The sequence below is a fragment of the Vespa crabro genome, chromosome 12 (assembly GCF_910589235.1).
Source record: "Vespa crabro chromosome 12, iyVesCrab1.2, whole genome shotgun sequence".
Taxonomy (NCBI): Eukaryota; Metazoa; Arthropoda; class Insecta; order Hymenoptera; family Vespidae; genus Vespa; species Vespa crabro.
Window position 1 is genome coordinate 2,473,122 of NC_060966.1, and position 11,454 is coordinate 2,484,575.

Here is an 11,454-nt window from a genome sequence, read left to right on the forward strand (position 1 = left end):
CTACCATCCTCAATTCAATGGAATTGCAGAGAGGATGCACAAGATTCTCAAAGCAACGCTGATGTATTCCCCTAAACCATGGACGGAGATCTTACCTAAAGTATTATTAGATTTAAGAAGCAGTTTTAAACCTGACATCCAAGTCACCCCAGTTGACATGCTACATAGTACCTGTTTATGCGTACCAGGCGAATTCTTCGTCATTGCTGAACAATAATCTAAGCTACAAATCTTCTTGGAAAAACACAGAGAACTCATGGGTGGACTTATAACTACACCGACTGATCTTCACAACAAAGCCAAGATCTTTATCCTGAAAGACCTTGACACCTGTTCTCATATATTCCTGCGCTGTGATCACGTGAAAGCTCTACTAGAAGCTCTATACATAGGTCCATATAAGGTTATAGACCGAATAAGTGACAGTGTTTTCAAATTTAATATTAATAGAGAAGATAAAAATATTTCTATAGACAGATTGAAGCCTGCATATAATATATGTGAAAAATGTCACATATTTAATATGTGATAAATATCTGAAATATATGAAATAAATATCTACGGAAATATATTTCGACATATATAAAATTTAGACATTTTCATTAAAATTATCCGAAAATTTTCGACAAATAGCCATCCAAGCTATTTGTTCTTTTTATTTTTTCACGATAATTTTTACTCATAATGTACCAAATTTTGCAATGTTTTTTAATTTCTTATATTAGAAGTTGAATATCAAAAGTTGAATATCAAAATTGACGCATAAACATGAAATTCGTGTATTCCACAGCACAAATAATAAACACAGGCAATTGCTTCGACAGAGTGTCGTATGCGGTATCGCATGTTCTTGTACATTGCTATGTTCAAAATATATTTTGATGTACCTTTGTTATTGCATGCAAGGTGCGCTTTTTCAACTTTTAGTGACCTTCCAAAAATTTTTTTTATCAAAATTATCCGAAAAATTTCAACAAATAGCTATCCAGATTGCTTTCTTTTTATTTTTATCGTAAATTGTGATGCTGTATCGAATAACATTTAAGTCTAATAACATTAAGATATGAAAAATATCGATCCCTATTTGATATTTTTATGAAAATTTAAATGCGAGCAATTTTTTGTCTTTTTTTTCTTTCCTGCCTCTTAAAATTTTATTTGTTAGTCTACAGAATCACTTTTCGTTTGTTTATCAATACACCAGCAAAGATATCAAATGGATATCGATACTTTCATGAATTTTCAAATGGATATTGATTCGATATAAGTACTTTAGATTTGATATCGATTCAAGAAATATCAGTATCGAAAATTGATACCAAGTACCTAAAATTTCAATATGTATCAATATTTCCCATTGAGTATTGAATTATACCCTTTGATATTGAATGATGAAATATCATCATTAGTATCGGTATCGATTCGATCACTAGTATTAGGTTGGCCTTGAAGTTTGTTTCTAGTTTATCATGAAAATTAATGTTTAATATTTTTATTTGGATACAATTTAATAGGAAATTATTTAAAACAATATATGAATTAAAGCGAATATTTTATATTTTAAAACGAATCATTTTGTGCATTAAAATAAATATTTAATTATTAAATAATATATATATATATATATATATATATATTTAACTATATTAATTAAATTATTAAATATATATATTTAACATTTAACATTTTTGATTTAACAAAAACATTACATTTTGTTCTATTGAAATTTGTATTATATCATTGTTTCCTAAAGAAGCGTTTGCATTGGAATTATACAAATATATTTCAATGCTAACAATTCGGGAATCTTACTCAAGATTTCTAGTGATATTTAAATCGATTATTCTCATCAGGTTTATTTCTCAATTTGTTTCATTTATGTCTATATTTGTATGTTCCGAGAGAACAAAGTCTAAAGAACGAAAAAATATTACGTTTTCGATATCAAACCGAAATGATGGTGACAGTATAGAATTCGATGTTAACGTACATTTATTCACGAGCAGAGACAAATTATCACTGGCATTATATTTTGAATTCACATATGATTAAAAGGATTATTTTTCTTTTTTTTATTATAAATCGGTAATCATTCTTTCTATTTTGTGAGACGAAATCTCACCTTAGCGTTAGAGATATTTTTTTTCTTACATTCTTTGCTACTCGATGTATCTTACAGTTCATTTCTCGTTTTATTTTGTTTAAGAAATGTTACAAGCAAATTGGGAAACATTCACACTTATTCAATCGTTGATAAAGTGTAAAATTTTAAACGATTTTAACAATTAATCCAAAGCACATCGACAATTCTTTAAACGGTCTAAGGTATTCGAAAAAATTGAAATAATTAATTAATATTTCCTAATTTTAGGATCATTTAAATTATGTATCTATACTGCCTTCTTTTGATAACGCACCATTTAAAGGAAGATTAGTAAATATAAAAATTCTACGAAAATATATATTTCTACAACAATTAGCTAATTACTATTATTCCATCGATTGGTAAACTTTTATTAAATTTTAAGTTTTCTTTTCTTTATCTTTTTATTATTCCATCTGTTTTTTCACATTCTTTTTAATTTTCCTCCTCGTTTTTTATTTCTTCTCTATACGAATTAATAATTAAATAAAATTCATGACCATCTATCGATAAATTATAAATGCTACTCTTATTTATCAACGACATTAGCTATCTATTCCTGCTGCTCCATCTGTGAGTGAACATAATAGATACACCGAGCAACGAAAGTGAAGGAAGAAAACCTCCGTATTTCATTGGAGCTTATCTCTTTTTTTTTATTTCTTACGCATCTCTTACAATTTACTATTAGTCTTTTCTCTTTCAATCACGCGAGATGTAAAATCGAACAAAGTAACGCAATAAATAAATACGAAATAGAAATAATATTTATATTTATTTACTTATTCATTTTTCCTTTCTTTTTATTCATTTTTATTAGCAGAATTTTTTATTAACCGAATGTTCGATAAGATGAAGACGAAAAGTATAACCAAGAATATTTTTCTGTCTCCTTTTTATATATTAATTACATAGTTACGAAGAATATTATAATAATATGTAAAAGGAAATAAACTATCGTAATCCTATATCTTCATAGATATAAATTAACGGATATATTGTTTTAGAATATTATAGTAATATGTAAAATATTAAAATATTAAAATAAAAAAAGCGTGAAAACATAATAGATACAAGGAAAACTATAAGTATAACAAAAATCAATAACCGTTCAGTATTCAATTGTTACTCCATCTTCCATACACATATTATTTTATATTATTTTTATTTGAATTATTATATTACTATTATTATCGTTATTCTTATCATCTTCATTATTATTACTATTATTGCTATAATTACCACTGTCATATGGTGGAATCTTGAGCAGGCGCAAGTGTCTATCTCCACTTTTCAAAGGGCTTTTCTCTTTTCTATCCCAATTTTCTCCTCCACAGACATTTTCTACCCACATTTCCCAAAAAGCTCACGGAAGGTACATTTCATTACTCCATTTTTATTATGTCTAAAAGACTTAGAAAGTGCACTTACACTCATAATATGTCTGACACTAATTTTATCGAAAAGTCATTATTTGTAGATTTACAAATCTTTTAGAAGACTTCAAAATAGAAAACAATTTATTTGTTTTAAAAGAATTTACCATTGGAAATTTAAAAGAAAATTTAATAGAAAATTATATTTTTCTACCACCATTTTTTGAATTGAAATTATCACAAAAGGACAGAATAGGAGTGAGATACGTAAACTACTCTTTTATTTTATTCCATTATAAATTTATTTTTTATAAAAATAATAAAATAATAAATAATATAATAATTATATTTTGATGATGGTTAACAGATAACCATCATGGTTTAGAATAGAAAGATGGATATATACATTATAATTTAAGATACGATATTTTCGAGCAACATTTGATACCTTTATCTGATATTATAAAAATTTATATGAAGGGCACTGAAAAAATTTAGTGGTTGTACGAATTTCTGTCAGAACGACATAATATACTTTCGTTAAATAAACGAATAAATATAATAAACGTAAAATATCAAATGCAATACCTCATTTCAAATGAACTAGACAATAACAATTATTCGAAATGTTTCTTCCACAAAAGCAAAAAATGTTGTGCTCTAAAAATCGTGCAAATCTTAAAAAAAAAACTAATAACTTATCAAGAAACACATACAACGTAATAATATCCATTTCACAAAAATTAATTAATTATATAAAAATATATTTATAAAAGAAAGCATGATATAAGACAAATATTTTAAAGTACAAATCGAACAACATAGAGGAAAAATTTCATATAGTAACAAGATATCTCAGGGCACGCATATCAGTAAATAAGAGTAACTGTTGTAAATTATAAAATTATTTAATCACTTATCATAAAAATTCCCATTAGCTGACTAACCTCAGACAAAATACAAGCAATCTTTGTGTACTGCCTAAGCTCCTTTACTAATATTACTAAGATTATTATATATATTTATGTTGATATGAATAAAAATATCCTATATTAATAATTGTAATTGCATAGAAGACTAAGATAAAATAAAATATTTTAATATTTCTAATACATGATCTCAATAATAGTTTTTTTTCCTATCTAATTTAATTATCATATAAATCACTATATGTAATTGCGCAATTTAAAAAAAAATAAAAGAATATGAACAGAGATATTATTGTTGATAACCCATTTCTTAATAATCTATTGTTAATAATTCATTTCATACATTCATTCTATAAAAAGTTATTTATACATTCATATATATACATACATATATGTAAATAAATTTCGAAAATGCCATAAAAAATTCTTCATTTGAGTTATAATATTCATGAAGTTGAGCTCATATTTCTTTTTACTAAGAATATAACAGATAAATTTTTTGTTTTACCATAAGTATTATATAATTTTCCTTTTTTCTTTTTATTTAAAACATGTATAATTATTTTCTTATTATTGTAATAAACAAACATTCATTATTTATTTGTTTATATATATATATATATATATCGATACTTCATTCTATATAATATATATCGTTATATATATCTATTATTTCGTAGAAGTATTATGAATACATCTTAAAAAATAGCAAAATAGATTTTGCAAATGATTTTACAAAGAATACTTGTGTATTTTTAATTCTTACAATTAGTGAAGTATTATATTATATATCTACTATTAACAATGACAAGAAATACAAACAATTAGTACTGACTGGCAAACACACTTTTTTGAATAACTTTACATCGAATTCATTTTCTTGGTACATCAAAATTATTCATAAAAAAATCATTTCATAATTTCATAAAAGTTTAAAGTTGAAATTTTTCCAAGTGTATTGTAATTTGAATTTGAATTCTTAATTTTCGCTTCGATGCTGAGGATAGTCCAGTATTATCTAATTTCTTATACTTTTTATTCACTTTTTCATTTTCTTCACAAATATTATATTCACAATCTGTCGCCTTAGACGAACATACATGGAATACTGAATTTTATTACTTTGGGCGGAAATTATACGATACAGAGAAACCAAAGTACTGACGGGATCCTTTTATTATACTCAAGCAAAAAGGAGTAGCACAAAAGAATTCAAGGGATCAGAATAATACCAAAACCGTTTACGATGAAATAAACACATCTAGCATGTATCCACACATAAAACATATACTATATATATCTTTTAGATAAAACATATATGTTTTAGACATTTTCTAATCATACATGATAACGAGGAATAAGAAATTCTGCGCATTCACGGTCATAAAAGTTCGAGATTGTCGCGTAAAAATGGCAAACTATAAACAAATTCAAACTCTCGACAAACTAAAAAACTAATTTGATAATTTGAATGTCAAATTAAATAAAAATGATATTTCAATAATAACTATAATTATACAATCCAAATAATTTCGATATGAGGAAGCAAAGTTGTTAATAGATTTTAGAGATAAAGTATATTTTGTTAAAATTGAAACCATATTACCTGTTGTGACAAATAAAATAATATAATTGATGTGTATAGCAGTAGAAACAATTATATTATTGATAAAAAACACGGTATTTGCAAATAACAAAAAACATACCTTTCATATGTTTCGAATACATTTCCGAAAGAAGAAAACGGTATCTAAGGTACAAACTTTTTTAAAGGTTATAAGGTTATAAAGGTTATAAAGGTTATAAAGATTATATTATATGTTTCTAACAACATCGAATATTGTATCGCAAATAAACTCGAACAATAAATATAAACGTATATATAGAAGGAGCATTAGTTAAAAATAACAACGGGTTAATATATTTACACGTTAAATTCCAATGAAAAAGAAATAAGTTTTCCTTTACCAATAGAAAGTTTAAAACAAGTAAATTTACTTGATAGGGCAAGACCTAACGGATTGTTTGTCGGAGAGAGCGAAATCTCACATAATTTAATAAATAAAAGAGCTATAATAAACTTAAAAAATAATAAAGAAAAATTCTATAAACGAGAATACTAATAATGAGGACAGATACATGATGCGTATATTAAATCTGTCGGCAAATAGAGAAAAGACAATAACGAGGAATAAACAGACATACACCTAGAAAAATATTAAAATCGTTGTTCAAAATGTACATTCTCTTAAAACCAATTTGTAAGATAAGAGAACTCGAATTCCTTAAGTTCCAGAACAAAACATAGGAAACATAAATTCTCCGACGTACAGTTCTTAATTTTTTTATACAGTGAAAAGAGATTATAAAAGTAGAAACACCAATAAAATAATAGAAACACGATAAATATAACTTAATACACATAACTATTAATAGCGATCATGCACTTGAGATTTCAAAGAATCCTTCGGATAAACTAAATTGATTGTTAAACGTTCAAAGAATTATATATATAAATATAATTACTTTTTTCTTACTAAAGGTATTTTACGGAAATGATTGTCGTTATATGTTGCATTCTACATAAATCATTACAATATATAATGTATGGATATTATTATTAAAATCAGATAAATTAGTCAACATGATATTCATATTTCTTAAAGAAACTCCACATGTGGGATTTCAGTATTTCGAACATCGTAAGAAAGAATGAGAAAGAACGCCAAGTATTCGTTATTAAATAATAGTTAAATTTACACATGTGATAGCTACGATGCAACAACAGACATCTACGAAAAGAGAAACCATTCGATACGATCTGCGTCAATCGTCAGTTGGAAGTCATCTGATGCGAAAGAATGAGGGAGGGAGAAAAAGAGGGGGAGAGAGAGAGAGATTATGGTGTCAACAATAAATGATTCGGTAATAACTTGGAATCAAGTAAACCAATAATTCAGAAGAAATGAAAATCATTTCGAAAGTAACAAAATCTCGCTCCTTATACTCCGAAATAAATATTGTATCTCAACGAAATATATCTTACATAAAAGATAAAAAAAAATTTATTTTATGTATATTCGCATGATATTAAAGATAAATTTTTTTCAAGAAAATCTGAAGGATATAAAATTTTGTTTAATAAAATCTCGATTTGTTCAATTGGCACATATGTGTGTCAGAAAAAGAGAGAGAGAAAGAGAGAGAGAGAGAGAGAGAGAGAGAGAGAGAGAGAGAAAGAGAGAGAAGAGTGAGAAAAACTCAGTTTAGCAACAAGAAACGATTCGATAGTAGTTCCAGATCGATTAAGAACGTTGTGAGAAAATATGGTAGGAGAACTCAATTGTGTTTACAATCTTTGCAGAAGAAGGATGAGGTGTTATATATGGAATTGAGGAAGGGTGATTCATTGACAACAAAAGGGAGGAGAATATGAAATACCTTGGACTTTTTCAAACAATAAATACTAGTTATAAATAAAAATTCTAAAGACGATAATAAACTATGCATATACAAACAAAAACTATTCTTTAAAATTAAGAATTAAGACTGTTCATGATCTCTAATTTTATAATGACTTAAACGAACAGAGTGAATCCAGGCGTAATTTTGACCGAGTTTGATAAACAATGTCTTATTTTAAAAGATAAAGATTTAAGTGAGGAAATAACTTTTCGAATTTTGGAAAGAGCTTTATTAACCCAACTGTAATATTACTCTTACATCCCACATGGTACGGGCCTCAACAAAAATATATAAGTTATTGAACTTACCTGAGGTGCTCCTACTCTTGTGGAATTTGTGTCCTTTTTGACCTTTACTTGCTATGTGCAGTTCTTGACACGGGACGGACACCAATACGAGCTGTCTTCCATTCCAACGATCTCCTTCGTAATGTAGATCGGTATTAGGCGATATGGAATTGCTTGGGTGAGCTTCATTTGAGGATCGGACGGCAATAGTCGATTCGGATAGTAAGTCTTCTTCTCGACCGTGATGGGTCGATATGAATATTGTTGAAATATAATAAATTATTATTAAAATTTTTTTAAATTTTAATTTTATGAAAATTATGTAATAAACTAGGATAATACATGTATAAATATTATAGAAGAAATTAAATGATAAATCATTAAATTTAAAAGATTTGGCAGTATTTAAGATTTAGAGGAACTTGTGTAGTAATTGATAATCCACGATAAGATATACTTAATTTTAAATTTATTAATATATGTTTTTAATATTTAATTAAGTTAGATAGAATATAATTTATAAAATTTAATAAAGTAAAATAATTCAAGTCAATATATAGTTTAATTAAGATTAATATGGGTTACAGTTAGTTTAATTATTGGATTAAAAAATTTAATTTTTTTATGAAAATGGATTTAAAAGTAAATTTAATAAATTAATTAAATTGAATAATAAATTAAATATGTACAAATTGTCCGTCACTTTCAATAAAAAGGAATAAGTCGTAACAAAGTTTGACTTTAATATGAGGCAGGTAAGGTACAGCCTCGTGTTGGTCAGTAGTTACCGTTGGAACAATTCCCAAATCTTTGTGATAACGAACCGAATCGTAAAGTGACGCGAGTAGGTGTAAATAGTACTTTCTATCACCGCGTTGTGTTCTCGGCATAAATAAAACTAGGATTCAAAGATAGGATATATTAACTCGTGCGATTCGTACGCACCACCTAGTAAAAGAATAACTTAAGGTTAAGGATTCACGTCTTATGGAAAAATAGCTTTTATTAGCTTTGAACTTGTCGACTGCGCGACAGAAAGTTCTTAAGACTCGCGAGAATAATTAATGTAACTTGAAAATAGTTCAGAAAAGTTTTCGCGAGGTTTTGTTGGAAACGCAGCCAAGATTATTTAAGACACATTGACTTTTACTTAACAATATTAATTTATTAATACCTTATAATAATTGTCGGAAATAACTTTCAAAAAAATAACCGAGAATAACCGTCGAAAAAAATATATATATTGAGCAACGAGTGGCGTCATATGTAACGTTAGCGTGGTGAAAGCGTAGCGTTGTCGATGGTGGGGATAAGGCTACCTACGGGAGCTCTGCTGTGGGGATGAGGCGTTGCCTCCACCTACCGACAATATGGACGTTTGGTGCATTACATATGGCACATGTTATGGCTTCCATCCAGTGCGTCACGTGTGTCACGTATCATGGGCTCCGTCCGGTGCGCTACAGATTATGTATTGTAAAAATATTTGATTGTAGATATTTGTAATTAGAAATCACAGGACTCGATACAAGATTTTTTATTATGTGTATATATATATATATATATGTATATATATATTAAAATTAAAATTATATATTATATTATATAAATATATTATTAAAATTAAAGTAAAATTATGGGTATAAATTCTATTATCGATGCATTACTTGTGACTGTTGCATTTTTTGAATTTGTAAGAAATACTAGCAGAGTTAATTTGTTATTGTTTGAATAAACAAGTTCCATATGTTCATGATTATTCAGTCAAAAAAGATAAAAATGTTACAATTACTATAACCAAATAAGAATTTGCAGTTCATTGATGTATAAAACTGATTTTATACAAACTTCATTATCGGAATAAAAAGATTTATGAGGCTGAAGGTGATGTTGAATTAAAAATAAGAAAAAATATATATTAAAAAAAAAGGAAAAATTTCGGTTAAAAAGAAAATATGAGTCTCGTAAAAAATTATTTCTTTTCTTATCAATTTAATCGCTTTTCTGCTTTTGATAAAGGAGCCAAAGTATCGATCTTGAAGTTTCATATATTTCAACAATTTTTTGTAAAAAGTTCAAAACTATTAAGAAAAGTTGCATTGAAAGAACAATAGTGTCAATTATAAAATAACAAGTATTTAATTTATTCTCGAGTGATATTCATGATGAAATCAAAACAACTGTAATTATTTACATAACTATATTAGACACAATGCAATATTATTTTCTTTCAAAAATTATTTAATAGATTCGATACACATACTGATTTACATTAAAAAGATTTTGAATCAATAGTGAACATGTTAATTATAAGCATGGCCTATCTGATTTTACATATTCTGTAAATAGCAATGTCTATTTTCATTTTTCAAATGTATAAAAGAAATTTGTAATTATTTTTAATTGTCTGGATATGATTTATAAATTTTGACAATTTAGTAACAAGTATTTTTTATAAAAATATAATCTTTTTGATAAATAAAGCATTTTTAATAAAATAAATAGTTTATCTAGTTTAAACAAACTGTTAAATCTTTAAACATGTAAATACAGTATGTTGAATTCGATGATTGTTTTTATATATGCTTCAATGAAGATGACGAGAAAGAGTTTTTATAAACAATAGGCAAATAATAATTCTATTTAACTTTTACATAATGTAACCTATCAGTGCTCCTGTCTATTTCATTACTTTGACTGTTTCATTCTTGCTGAGTATTTCTTGTAGAACCTAGAAAAATAATATAAAGAGAATTTTATTTAGGAACTTATAAATATAGAACTATTACTAATAACTATTACATAAATTTTGAAAATTTTATGATGAGAATTATTTTCTTATAAACAAAATAGATAAATTCTAAATAATAATTTTAATATAAAAAAGTTTCTTTAAATTTTATTTTAAGATTTATTTTAGTTTTTGTCAAATATAATGTTTGTATACATTAAAAATGAATTTAAAACATTAATAAAACAATATCAGATATAACAATTTAAAAAATTTGATTTTATATTAAGTTCAGAAAATATGTATGTAATTTGACTGTAACTAGAATATAAACAGAGAATATAAAAGTAATAAAATTCAGCAAGTTATGTCAAAGTTAGTTAACTTTGCAAACTATTTTTATAAAATATTATTTAATTTCATATGAAGTGTTAATACATTATTTTATTGTTATTGTTGATAATATCTTATGAAGATATACAAAATATCTTTTCTTCAAAAATATTTATTACAATTGTAACTA